Raw genomic sequence first — 13223 nt, forward strand, 5'->3', positions numbered from 1 at the left:
CCTTCAGCCCTCCCTAACCTGCAGAGGCTGGGGGAGGAAATTCTATTTCCTGGATGCCAATCTGGAGTGAGGTGACGGAGATATAAGAATCTCCGCTTAGCATTTTTAATGAAAATGCAATCTGTGGACAGTTTGCCTGCTCACAACCAGGCATATGCCTCCAAGATAGCCTATCCAGGTCACAACTGAAAGCCAGAGAGCATGGAAGAGGCAAAGAAGGGCAGAGCAAGGGAGATTCTCCACTGCTCCTCTTCTAATCTCTAAGGATTAAGGGCAAACTGAGAGTCAGGGCCAGGAGCCAGTTTTGTTCCTCGGCAAATAACATTCAGGACAATGGAGCTCACCCGGGACAATTGTCAAGGCAGCAACAAGCACCCTCTAGACCTTCCCACCTTGACCTGGGACAGGGGCCTCAAGGTGGGCTGGAGGGTGCTTAGAGAGGAATCTGCCCTGCTGCCCAGCTTTGGTGAAGACCAGTCGCTTCTGGAGGACATTAGATGAAGGCCCTATCTGCTCCCCTTTCTTCCTTTTTCTCCCTCTTCCTTTGCACCAGCCATGGGGACCAGAAACAGGGTGTGCTGTGAATTCCAAGCCACTGCCTCTCCCGGAAACGAAACAAGGGGAAAGCGCAAAAACTCTATAAAGATTTTCTGTCCAGCCCACCTGTTCATTTTATGCTATTCGGGAAGAGCGCACAGTTGAAAGTCAGGGCAGTGCACAGTGAACATGAGGATGGCCAGGTGGTGCTTTGCTCCTTGGGCCAAGCTAAACCTGACACCATCCACACGATTGGTGCATTTTTAAAAGAGAAACGCTGGTATGGAGCCCTCTGCACTGACTGGGGTTGCAAAGGCTTAAAGCTTCCCTGCCTGCCTGACCCTCCCGCTGGGGTCCCAATCCGGAAGAACCCCACACCTGCTGCTGACATATAAAAAAAGCATTCGCACCAATCACATGAATGTTGTCTCATGTGGCCCTTGTTTTTACTGTGCTCCCAGCAGCCGCTTGGTTTGAAGACAGTCCCAATGTAGAGGGTTGACCCAACTGGAGGAGGTCCCTGCCTTGGGTCACCAAGGGCTGCAAGGGTGTTCAGCAACTTGCCTGCACAGGAAGCAATTAGAAAAAGTCAACTCCATCCAGTAATGGTGAAGGTAAAGGACCCCTGGACGGTTACGTCCAGCTAAAGGCAACTGTGGGGTTGCGGCGCTCATCTCACTTTCAGGCTGAGGGAACCAGTGTTTGTCCACAGACAGCTTTCTGGGTCACGTGGCCAGCATGACTAAACCACTTCTGGCGCAATGGGACACCATGACGGAAACCAGAGCGCACAGAAATGCCATTTACCTTCCTGCCAAAGTGGTACCTATTTATCTATTTGCACTGGTGTGCCTTCAAACTGCTGGGACAGAGCAACGGGAGGTCACCCCGTCGCAAGGATTTGAACCGCCGACCTTCTGAGAAGCACATGGGCCATCTCAGTAGCAGGCCTTTGAAGAGACCTGAATAAGGGGGTGGGGGAAGCTTCTATTGGAAATTGTGTCTTAGTTGATAAATCATAACATCTAAGTTTGCAGCATTAACTGAAGGGGAGAAGAATTCAATCCTTTGCCTCTAAGGACTACAGGTATGAGGAGGAGGTGAAAGAATGCTAAGAGGTACCCGTGTTGCAGCCAATGATCCTAATGGACTGCCTCTGGAGAACACACCGTGCCTTTTCTTAAGGGCTCTCTCTACTGTCCTAGTGTGCAGTCGTGCTTGTAAAGGGCAAGTGGGCATTTGGTTACACGCTCACAACACATGCAAGACAAGGGAAGGCCTTTGTACTAGGGAAGGATGCCCACAAGCATCTCTTGGGGGTGGGAGGGGAAAGTCAATGGCTTGAACCATTTTGCTGGGAGTGTTAGTGGAAAGGAGCATGTTTCTAGCTTCAGGGCAAGAGGAGTGGAAATGCAAAAGAAAAGGCCCATTTGAGCTTGGCTGGCCACTCCCCAAACCTTTCTTGCAGTGTGGGAGATGGGTGGGAGAGAGGAGGAGGAGGAGGAGGAGGAGGAGGAGGAGGAGGAGGAGGAGGAAGGACTAGTTTTTAATAAGAGTCTCCAGCTGGCATGAAAGAGCCAATTGTGTGATCTTGCCGAACTCCCAAGACCTCCTTATACAATGAGCCCCTTCAGCCCACAGAGCTGAAAGCTGCTACCTTTTGCCCTGCAGGCAATGCTTGCTTGCTTCTGGAGCTCTGCAAAAGCATTAGGCCCCTTCTGCACAGCTCTTCAGAGGAACAGGTGCTGCCCCCTAGGGAAGAGGGGTGCAACTTTGGCAAGGCCAGGGCATGAGGTTGGTGTGGAAAAACACACAGCAGCAGGGGTGGGTTGGTGGGGAGACTGACGTTCATCACAACAGACAAGAGTCCAATGCTGAACAGAACCAGGGTGGAAGAAACACACCATGTAGGTTTTTTGCCTCTGCGGGGGGGAAAAGGCAATATTGAATTTGCCATCTCCGCCTGCTTTGCTCTGGGACATGATCATTGGCTATCACTCCAAGAGAGAAGGCACCTGTTCTTGTGAAGTCAATAGGCTACTCAGGAGCTGAGGAATGCTGGGCTGTAGAAGAATTCTGACTCAAGACTCAACCAGCTGAGTCGGGAAGAGATGATTATTCCCTGTCTGTAGACATCTCTTGCCAAACCTTCTTTCCCTAGATCTTCCTCCCTGCTAACCTATCAAATTGCAAGAAAGTTCCCAAGTGGAGAACCATCAGGCAAAAGGAACCTATTGTATTTTTGTGTTGGCCTGCTCTCATTTAACCCGATAACATAATCAGCACTTTCTTGGTGCTGAATTTGCAGTTCATTGGCACAGGACGTCCTATGCCTTGGTGCAAAATCATTTTCAAAGCGCATATGCGCCATGGCTTCTCTCAAATATAAACATTACACTGCATGCCATCTTCTTCCCTTGAATTTCAAACCCAAGTGCAATCATTCACTTCAATATCAATAAAAGCGTGGTCTATGCATTCTAAGGTTCACAATTAAAGTGAATTGGCTTGAGATATGCTCAGCTATCATCTGTATCACCTTTTGAGGGTGCCCAGTTCCGCCAGTGTTGACAGCAAAAGTAGTCCCCACTGAAAGGTTTAAGTTTCTGGGTAATATTTCTTGGGTGGACCATACAGAACTGATCCCATTTCACCTTGAGCAAGCCTGTTTCTCCGCTGGACAATCCTGAGCGATACCAGAGAACTTGTTGGTGGGAAGCCAGACCCACCCAGAGGAGTAATGGCCAACTACGAATGGGTAGACTTTAAAACCAAGAGGAATGTGAGCTTTTTACAGGATCGTCTTGCTCCCTCCCCCTTAGGATGAAATTCTAAGTTGGTGCTCATAACATTTCCCACCCAATAGCCCTGCCCTCTGCATCCCCATATGTAGGGCTGGAATTCTAACGCAAGCAGCAGAGAGGCCCCACATCAAATTGTGGCTCCTTGCAGGCCCTCATTCGGCATTAATCAAGAGACAAGCCAAACAAACATATGCCAAAAAATATACAGGAGATTTTCTGGAGTCTGCTGCAGTCTATCTAATTGGCCCGAGAGACAATATGGGTTTGTGCATTTGTATTTTGCTTGCAAACAAATTAATGAACTAAAAGTTAGTTTTCTAAATATTTCACTTGCTCTCTCTTTCTGTTGTTTTCTACAAACCTAACTCAGGTGTTAAGTACTTGGGCTGTGTTCACACTCCTGTTTCCTGTGCAGTAATGTCTTTTCCAGTGCAGGGTTTTAATCCATGTTCACATGGCACTATCCAAAATGCACACGTATCCTGTTGTTGGCATCTGTCTGTCTCAAGAGACAATGGATTGTGCCTCGAAATACTACTATTTGATGTGTTGTTTCTCAAACCGACTGGAGTTCTTAAGCTGTTCCTAATATAACTCTACATAAGGGGTGAACGCCTTTGCACAGGGTAAAGACATCCCGGCTGGCTGATGCTCCCTGGGGTGAACCCAAATGGAAACTAATCTGACACTAACGAAGCTGTGCTGATGTGAACAGCTAGAGAGGAAACAGCTGTGAAATTCCTGAGGCCCCAAGAGCAACTTCGCTAAGGTGATAATGTGAACAGTCCCTAAGACCCCAAGATAACAAGGTAGGCTGGACCCACCATTTAAAATAAGTAGATAGGCTGGTCTTATTGCACCCTCTCTTCCAGAATTCCAACCCTGCCCATATGAATATTCATCCAGTAAGTCAAGCAATAGAGCTATGAGTTAAAGCACTGCACTCCTCTGCCCCAGCACAAAATTTCTTCTTTGTGTCTTTGGCTAATTTGGAGTTGGGACAAAATCTGTGTTGTTACTGGATGCTTTCTGCAAAGATCTATCTGAGAAAGGACAGCTTCTGGGTCAAAACGCTGTTAGAAATTTAGATATATGAGCTAGGCACCAAATGGCTCCTTAAACCAGGGCTACATTTGCCAAAATGGAATGCCTAGTTGCCATTTTGGGGCCAGATACGACTTTGGGGTTCCTGAAATCCATTCTGATTGTGCAGATAAAATATAGCAGATAGAATTCTACAGGATACGTTGCTAGTGTGTAAAAACAGTCAAGATCCAAGGATCCCCAGGCATGCACCTCCAGGTGGTGGAGGTGTCAAGTGCCACCCTGGTGCCTGGGCATATTCACTTGGTCGCAAGTGGCCGATAGCCAGGTTCAAAATGTACCTGGCGCCTGGCAAATTTCAAATGCTGGGCCAGAGTGACACTTTGAGAGCCCTTCTCCTCTCACTGGAGAATTTAGTGTGGCTAATTCTCATGCCCTTAGAATCAGAGAGACCGCATCATTTTGTCAGACAAGACACAGGACAGAGCACACACACACACTGAAAAACCAAAAGCCACCTCCTCTTCATTTTACAGTCGTATGTGTGTGCAAAAGGGCTTTCTACAGCCACTGCCTGGCACCACCAATGAGCCAGGCTCAATTAGACCTTCAAGCCACCCACAGAAGACCATTAATTAGTTAATTCTTAATCACTCACTAATCGGCTCATCCCCCCCCCGCTCCCCCAGCTGTGATCCTGCTCCTCACACAGTAGGAGATATCTGCAGGTCACAAGAACAGGGTGAGGCCAGGACACAAACTACTGCTCCAGACATACCTGCTTTCTCACGAAAACCCCCACTGCCACCATCTTTATCACCATGTCCCCAGGAGGGCACAACACAGCATGAGGCTACGTCAGCTACCATGTATTGGCAAACATGGCCAGTGATCCCAGGCTGATGGGCGTTCAAGTCCAATAACAGCTGGAAGGAGACAGGTGGATCCAGCCTTGAAAGTGCAGCATGACCAGTTCCTTCTCCAAAATGCTACTAGGCAGGTATTACCCAAGCCAGAGGCAGCTGTATTCCTGAACCACACTAAGATGCACGTGATTGGGCCAAGAGGATATTGCAGGTGTGTGTCCAGACACTAGGAGGATGCCTCAAAACTCTCTGTACCACTAATATCTAACAGGCTAACACCATAGGAGGAGGAGGGAAGCTTTGTGGGTCACCTAGTCCAACTCCTGTCCAAATATGTAGAGAATTCAGAGCTAGAGCATCAGCCTCTACCTTAAGACTTCCCAGCAATGGCACTGTGATTATCTGGCCAGGAACAGTCACTGACACTGTTGACCAACTGGAGGCTGTCAGTTTACTGCACATTGTGCATCCCACCTGCACTGCTCCTATCTTTAAGGAAGGCACTTCCGTACGCCAATCGTCCACCCCCACAGCTGCCCAGAGGGCAGCCAGCCAGCCATGCTTATTCCCTTCTCAGAAGCTGGGAGGGAGAAAAGGTTTTCTTAAGCCACAGAGCAAGTCTATGGTTGAGTCAGGAGTGGAAAGTAGTTAATGAGAATCACACCAGGCATCACAAAGATATCTGTGCCAAGGCATCCCAAAAGCATGCTTCAAAGGACACACACACATTCAATTGCTTCACCTTTTTTCTAGAGATCAGAACCTTCAATTCCAGGCATTCTGCAAACTGGGAGTCCTGCTCCAGAATCCCAGGTGTCAGTGAAAAATGTCCCTTCCTGTCCACTCTTTCTGCATCACACACTAAGTCCTGGGACTGAGAAAAGAGACCTCTCCGCCTTGCCAGAGACCCTGCCCAAAACAAATACCAAGCAAGGTGGTGGCAGGCAGGTTTTACTCCTCCGGGGGGGGGGGTCAAGACTTGCTATTCTCCTACTTCTTGCCCATTGGTTCCTGAAAATCTACAGCAGCAGCAGCGTTAGAGCTAAAGTGGGGAACTGCATCCGGCTGACACATTGGATCGAGAACTGGCCCGTCCTCCATGGGCCACTTTGACAGGCAGCCTAACATGATCCAACTTTAAAGGAAGTTCTGAGAGCACACTCTGAATTCCTCTCTTCCTCCTTTGCAGCCCCAGCTTGAATTCCGCATCAAATGCTAGCCCTCTGACTGTGATCCCCTGGTGGAGCATTCTCAGCGAGGGGACTTGTGTTTGGTGCCAAATGTGAAAAGTGTCAACTAAATGCAAGGCCTGCCCACTTGCAGAAGAACTCCTGAGAGTGTACTCCTGCCCCACCGGACAGTCATATGATGCCAAGTGGGTGTAGCAGGGCAGACGACTGTGCAAGCCAAATTAGGACCACTGGCAGACCTAATTTGGCCCACAGGCTAGAAGGTTATATGCATCTCTCTCCCTCTCTTTCTCATTTGTTCTTGGGATAATAAGGCAATACTCATGACCCACAACTATAACTTCTTTCTCCTTCCTATGAACACAATACAAGCCCACAGTGTCCAGAGACAAGCAAAGGGACAGAAACAACAAACAGAAATACTCTTCCAAATCCAACTCGTGGTAACTCTTAACTCTTTATTTGGAGGCATGTGCAAGGTTCACAGCAGCAAGAAGCAACATCGAGAGGAGGCATTTTAGCACTTGAACAAACAATTTGCAAGAGACTTGCAAAGGACAAGCTTCCACGGTTTGATAACAGCAAGCGAGAGCAATAAACCACAGCCCTTGCAAAGCATCTGGGTGTTCTGTAGGGGTGACGCATCTGCACGCTCCCACCCTCTGGTTCTCCCGCTCCCCCTGCAGCTTGGCCCAGCCCCATATCCTATGTCAGTCTGTCTTCTCTGCCTCCTGCCTTGCTTTCCCTGCCTGTGGAGCAGAGCAGAGGCACATTCTGAACCAATAATATTTCGTTGCAACAATACAGTCACATAAGAGGAATGTAGTGTTTTGGGGGGCTATTCTACAACAAGGCCTGGGTGGGGCATTTCCCTTACACCCCCTAAAAATTAGTTTCTGCCAGCACTAAGCTTCTCTCCAAGTGAACACTTGATTGTATCCTGGGGAGACTTGCTTTACATGTCTGTTAGCTTTACACCATGAAACTCCACTGGGGACCATTTTCAGGTCTGCATTACTCCAAACACCTTCCTTCTGCAACAGGGCCTCCAAAGCTACCCAGAGGATAAGGTTGCGATAGAACAATGGCAGCGCATGCTGATGCAGCTTCTGTCACGTTGGGTTCACAGAACTGTGCATACGTAGGTGGGAGAGGGTTCTGTAGCAGGATCTCGACCCAGAAGCCAGCTCCCAGCATTCCATCCCAACTCTCTCAATGTTCTGGCAACCACTAGTGTGACCAAGAAACAGCCCAAGGAGGTGCTGTGCCAGGAGACTCAAGGCTACCCACAGACATTTTACGTTGTCTCGATCTAGAATATTGTAAACAGCTGAAAGATGACCGAACGCCGCTCTCTGTTCACTAGGACAGCAGGAAGGTTTAGCAACCCCCCCCAAAAAAGTTTCCTGAAATGCACCCCTTTATTTTTGCTTTTGTTGGTGAGCAACTACCACCCACTCCATTGGGTGCAAAACAAGGACTACAGCTGGAGGCCACATTGCTGCAGGAGAAAAACCCACAGACCCACAGACTCTGGGTTTCCTGGTCTCTACACTAACAGGAGCATTATGAGGGTGTTAGGCATCCTTCAGTGTTGCTTTAGACGCACTACATCCCTCGCTCTGCCGTAGGATCTCTGCAATATACCAAAGTCCCCTCTGCAACCGAGATGAAAATTTTGGTCCCTGATGCATGCTCCTGGACTCCAGTTCTCACCATTCCTGGCCACTGGCCATGCTGGCTGGGGGGTGCTGATGGGAGCTGGGGTCCAGCAACACCTGGAGGGCCTCAGGTCTGTCGCACCTTGACCTACACAATCTCAGCCCATCAAGGCCACCAGCAGTTTGCTGTCCGGTGCAAGTGCAAGTCCGGAAACAGGGCGCACCTGGTGTGTCTTAGCTCGACTGAGCACCCGCTCAAGTTGGAAAGGGTTCGCACCCAGCCTGCAAGACTTGCTGCCAACAGATGAAGAGGGAGCTCAGAAATTGGAGAGGGCTTTTGATAAAGGTCCTGGTCCAAGCTTCCTGTTGCTCAGCAAGCCCAGGGGCCCCAAGGAGGCAGCAGGATTGCTTGAAAGGCGCTGAATGCCCTTCTCTCCCAAGGCTGCTGGAGGTGGGATATGGAGCTACCCAGCCTGCTCTGGTTTCCTGCAGGATGGCTATCCAGATGTTCTCAATTATGCTTCTCTCTCTGCACCAGCCCACCCCCGTCCGCCCCGCTGGCGATTTTCCGGGGAGCCCAACCGACACCCCCCTCCCATTCCTCCAGATCTTGGCCAGAGATTTGACCGTGGGCCTGCCCCCTCCTTTCCCCCTCCTCCGGGTGCCAAACCCCGCCACTCCCGTCTGTTTGTCCCTGCTGCCCCACCGATTCTTGCGGGCAGAGAGCGCGCGCCGATGCCAAGCTGCCCTCCCCGGAGATCCCCAAGCGAGGAGTTGGGTGGGGTGGGTGGCCGAGAGAGAAGGCGAGGCGCGGAAAAACAACTTGGAGAAGACGAGTCCTGCCTGCCAGCCCAGCGAGGGCGGCTCTCGCTAATGGCCAACAGCTGGACGCCAACCACCCCCAACCCCCCCCCCCCCGCCCGAAAGGCGGGCGAGGCAGCGAGGGCGGGAGAGAGAGGGAGGGAGGCAGCTACACAGATGTCATTTGTTCCTTCGCTCCGGCTATTTCTTCCCTCGCACACATGGAACGCGCGGGGGGGGGGGGGGGAGAGAGAAGCAGCGGTTTAAACCAAATTAAAACGGGGGGGGGAGTTGAGTAGCGTCTTCTTCCCTCAGCGCGCGTGTGGGGTGTCTTTCGCTTTGTCTGGGCTTTTGAGGCAATTGGCAACCCCCCCTTTTTTAACGAAATAAAAGAAGCCAGCTGAGGAGACTGAGGGCGCAAACTTCGTCCCCTCAGGACTTACCCGGAGCGAGGCGCGCGCGGGGCGGAGGGCTGCCCGTCTCTCGCCTTCCCTGAGCCGCCTTGTTGGGGTCCCTTCCTAGAGTCCGAGGGGCGGGATGGGGGCAGAGAGAGAAAAGGGGGGAGAGAGAAAAGGGGGGGAAAGGCCGTTGAGAAGGTGCCGAAGTTTGGGGAGGCGCCTGGGAAGAAGAGGCGCCCCCGGGGCGGGAGGGGGCGAGGGGTAGCGGGGTTAGCGGAGCATCCTCTCCCCGAGGTACCTTCTTTTCTCGGCTCCGCGTTGGAGAAGCTGTCTCGCTCGCCGAGCGGGGTCCCCGGGGCTGCGCGAGGCTCCGCCCCTCCCGTTGTGACCCCGCCCCTCCCGCCGAAGCCCCGCCTCCGCCGTCGGAAGGGCAGCGGCGAGGAGGAGGAGAAGCGGAGCTGCCCAGCGAGCGGTGCGGACGGACGGACGGCGCCTGCTTATGCCGCCCCGATCGGGCCAAAGAGGGGCCCATCCAAGGCGGGCGTCGTCTTCTGCCTGGTTGTTTGCGCGCTCGTGGGAACGCAGAGCCCCGTGAGACCATCGGAGGTCCCTCCAGCTCCGTGTTTCCCAAACTTGGGTCTCCCATCTGTTTTTGGACTATAGCTCCCATCATCCAAAGGTAGCAGGATCAGAGGTCAGGGATGATGGGAATTGTAGTAAAAAAAACCCCAGGTGGAGACCCAGGTTTGGGAAACACTGTTCTAGCTCAGTATTGTCCGCACTGACTGTGTGTGATGGCCAGGGATTCGGACTCGGAGGCTGAACCTGAGGAATCCCAGCCTGCACAGGATTCCCCGCCTCCAGAACCAGCTGAGCCGGGGCTGGGGCTTGAGCCTGAAGTGTCCTCACCTGTGCTGGATCCTCAGGTGCAGGTACCAGCTGAGTCTGCTCTGGCTCCTGAGGTGATGGAGGACCCATTGCCTGCAGGTGCTCCACTCTCAGCCCTGTCAGGGGAAGCTGAGGTTGCCTCTGGGTCCGGTGACCCTCCAGCCTCTCCTGAGCTGCAGAGGCTCAGGGCAGAGAGGCGGAGGGAACTAAGTTCCCACAGGAGGAGTGCTTGCCTCCAGGCCAGGAGAAGCAAGTCACCTGTGGACTGGGGCCGCCCTATGCCTCGGGGCAGATAAAAGCCAGCTGGCCCCAGTCCCAAGTTGCGGGAGCAACATTGTTGGTAGCCTGTTCCTGCCTGCACCCTATCCTGCTCTTCTGCCAGAGTTCCTGACCTCACCCGACTCCCTGCCTTGGACCCAGCTTCGGCTTTGACGGACAGCCTCCATACCACACCCTCGACCTCGGACTGGACTCAGACCTTGCCACACGGATAACCCTCAGGACCAGCACACTGTCAGCCCATCGGGGGAATCCATCTGCCTCAGTATTGCCAGCACAGACTGGCAGCAGCTTTCCAGGATTTCTGGCAGGAGCCTCCCTGACTCTAATCTGCAGGGACTGAACTTGGCACCTTCCGCTTGTGAGGCAGACACTTTGCCACTGAGCTGTGGCCTTTGCCCTTGTCTTGCTTGTCATTCCCAACAACTGACAGTGGAGGGATTGCCTGGCCGGGCTGGCAGCCACTGATCCTGGAGCCTCTGACCCAGACCGGACCCTTCTGCCGCCTGAGGCAAAATGGGGAGGTGCTGCCCTGCACAAGTGTCACCCATCCATTCCTTGCCACCTCTGCCCCAGCCTCCATTGCTGGGGTCGCATGGCTGTGGCTTCTGGGTTCCAGCGAGATCTCGCAAGAGCCCTGTGAGTTCACACAGAGACCTTGCATTCCTGGAACCCCAGTGAGAAAGGGATCTCAGGAAGGTCGTGGGAGGCCTCTGCAAGATTTTGCGGGGTTCTTGCTTTGGCAGCGGAGGCACACCCATGAAGACACCTGTCTCAGTCTGCCTTGTGGAAGGGCCGACCTTGCTCTGTACACACTGTCAAGTAAAAACCCCACTTATTATATTTTCAATATGCAGTGACTGCCGCAAGGTTACTTCTGGCCCAAAGATGGAAACAGGAAGAAATTCCAACAGTGGAAGAATGGAGAAGGAAATTGACCGAATATGCAGAATTGGACAAATTGACTGGGAAGATTCGATACCAGAAAGACCAAAAGTTTATTGAGGACTGGGGAAAATTTACAGAATATCTGAAAAATATATGTGATACACAGACAACGCTTGTTGGTTTTGAAGAGACTCTGTGAAATAGTAAGAAATATTGCAAAAAAGAGAGTAAGAGGAAAAGGAGTGGGGAAAGGCAATATCATGTTTAGAAATGCGCCAATAAATAGAAATTTTTCGAAAGATTGACAGAGAAACTGAGGGAAGTCAAAAACTGAAGCATGAGTGTAAAAGAATTTGTTGACTGTATAAAACTTGTTTGGAAAATGAATAAAAATTATTTTTTAAAAAAACCCCACTTATTTTGGTTGAACTTCCTCTTAAATGCATATCAGCTGCAACCAATCTTGATTTTAGTGGATTTTTGTATTCCTTCTTATCAGTGCTGTTTTTCTAGAACTCGCCATGAAAGCCTCCCTCGTTCTCTTAGAATGCCAAAGGCACCCACCTGAGAGGTGCTGGAACTGAGTTCCGGCTGGGGGGTGGTGGAAAGTGCCCTGCTTGTAATATGGCATAAGCAGCCTGCCCCCTACTCACAACTCCACCCCTTTAAGCTATGTGCCCCTGGCATCTTAACTGTCAGAACTGTTGTGCTGGCATATCGATCATGGCTCTGTGGTGGCTCTCTCCGCAGAAGGGTGCAGAAAGAGCTGTGTTTTAATGTGGAAGCTTCTCAAGCATCTTCTCTTCCCATGTGAAAAGAAAATAGGAAGAACCATCTAAAGGATAAACCTAGGAGAGGGAGTCACACGAAGCTTAAGAATGGCAGAGAAATAGGTTGTTGCTCAAGTCAGATCAGTTGAGAAGGAGAGCGCTAGCTTTCAGGGGAGATGCCTGTTCCCCCACCCCCTGAAATGCTAAATTTAGTGCACAGCAAGAGTTGACAAAGTAGCCTCCAGGGAGAAAGTTCACACACACACTTGCTTTACTTGATTGCTGAAACATCAAAGGATGTTTTGCACATGTGTAAAAGCCTCCGCAGCTCTAACACCACAAAAATAACTTTCATATCAGCTCAGCTGCAGGACTCTTCGATGGAGTCAGTTCACAACTTGAACTGTACTCAGGAAATATACATGCATGACCAAAGTGGCAGCCTCTTGCAAAGGCAGTGGGGGGGGGGCTGGGTTGGGGAGGGAAAATGTCTGCCTAGCAACAGCTTCTGTCACTTCCAGGCAGACTACAGCCTGCCATTGCCCACCATTTTCAGGAGGAGGCAGCTGGGCCAGAGGAGTAAGCTGGGAGGGCAGTTAAGTACCAAAGTTTATGGTGCAATGGCAGCTCGGGCACATATGCGCTGTGCTGTAGCCTAGTTGCACACATGGGAGAGTTCCTTTGTCAGTGATTTGTTCCTAATAATTTGAACGGTCTTGACAAGAAGACAGCCATTCACTAGAGCTCAGGGACCCAAATAAAGCTTGTTGACCGATCTTGTCACTCAGAAACAAAGAACTGGGTATGCAGAAAGGCAGAGATGGTGAACGCGGGGGCCTCAATATGTTGCTTGGTCCCAGCTCACATCAGGCCTAAGGGATGCGGGTGGGGCTATGGGTTAAACCACTGAGCCTCTTGGGCTTGCCGATCAGAAGATTGGCGGTTCGAATCCCCGCGACGGGGTGAGCTCCTGTTGCTCGATCCCTGTTCCTGCCAACCTAGCAGTTCGAAAGCACATCAAAGTGCAAGTAGATAAATAGGTACCGCTCCGGCGGGAAGGTAAACGGCATTTCCGTGTGCTGCTCTGGTTCTCCAAT

The 13223-nt window shown here is 51.3% G+C and overlaps 1 protein-coding gene across 1 annotated transcript in view; it reads right to left on the minus strand.

The window, feature by feature from the left end:
- Positions 1-9604, minus strand: part of KANK2 (KN motif and ankyrin repeat domains 2) — a 77530-nt gene extending 67926 nt beyond the window's left edge. The window contains exon 1 of the mRNA XM_053370601.1: positions 9347-9604. The gene's annotated coding sequence lies outside the window, so the exon portion shown is untranslated. The remainder of the gene's footprint in view (positions 1-9346) is intronic.
- Positions 9605-13223: the final 3619 nt, after the last annotated feature.

Source organism: Podarcis raffonei, chromosome 17 (assembly GCF_027172205.1).
Source record: "Podarcis raffonei isolate rPodRaf1 chromosome 17, rPodRaf1.pri, whole genome shotgun sequence".
NCBI classification, from domain to species: Eukaryota; Metazoa; Chordata; class Lepidosauria; order Squamata; family Lacertidae; genus Podarcis; species Podarcis raffonei.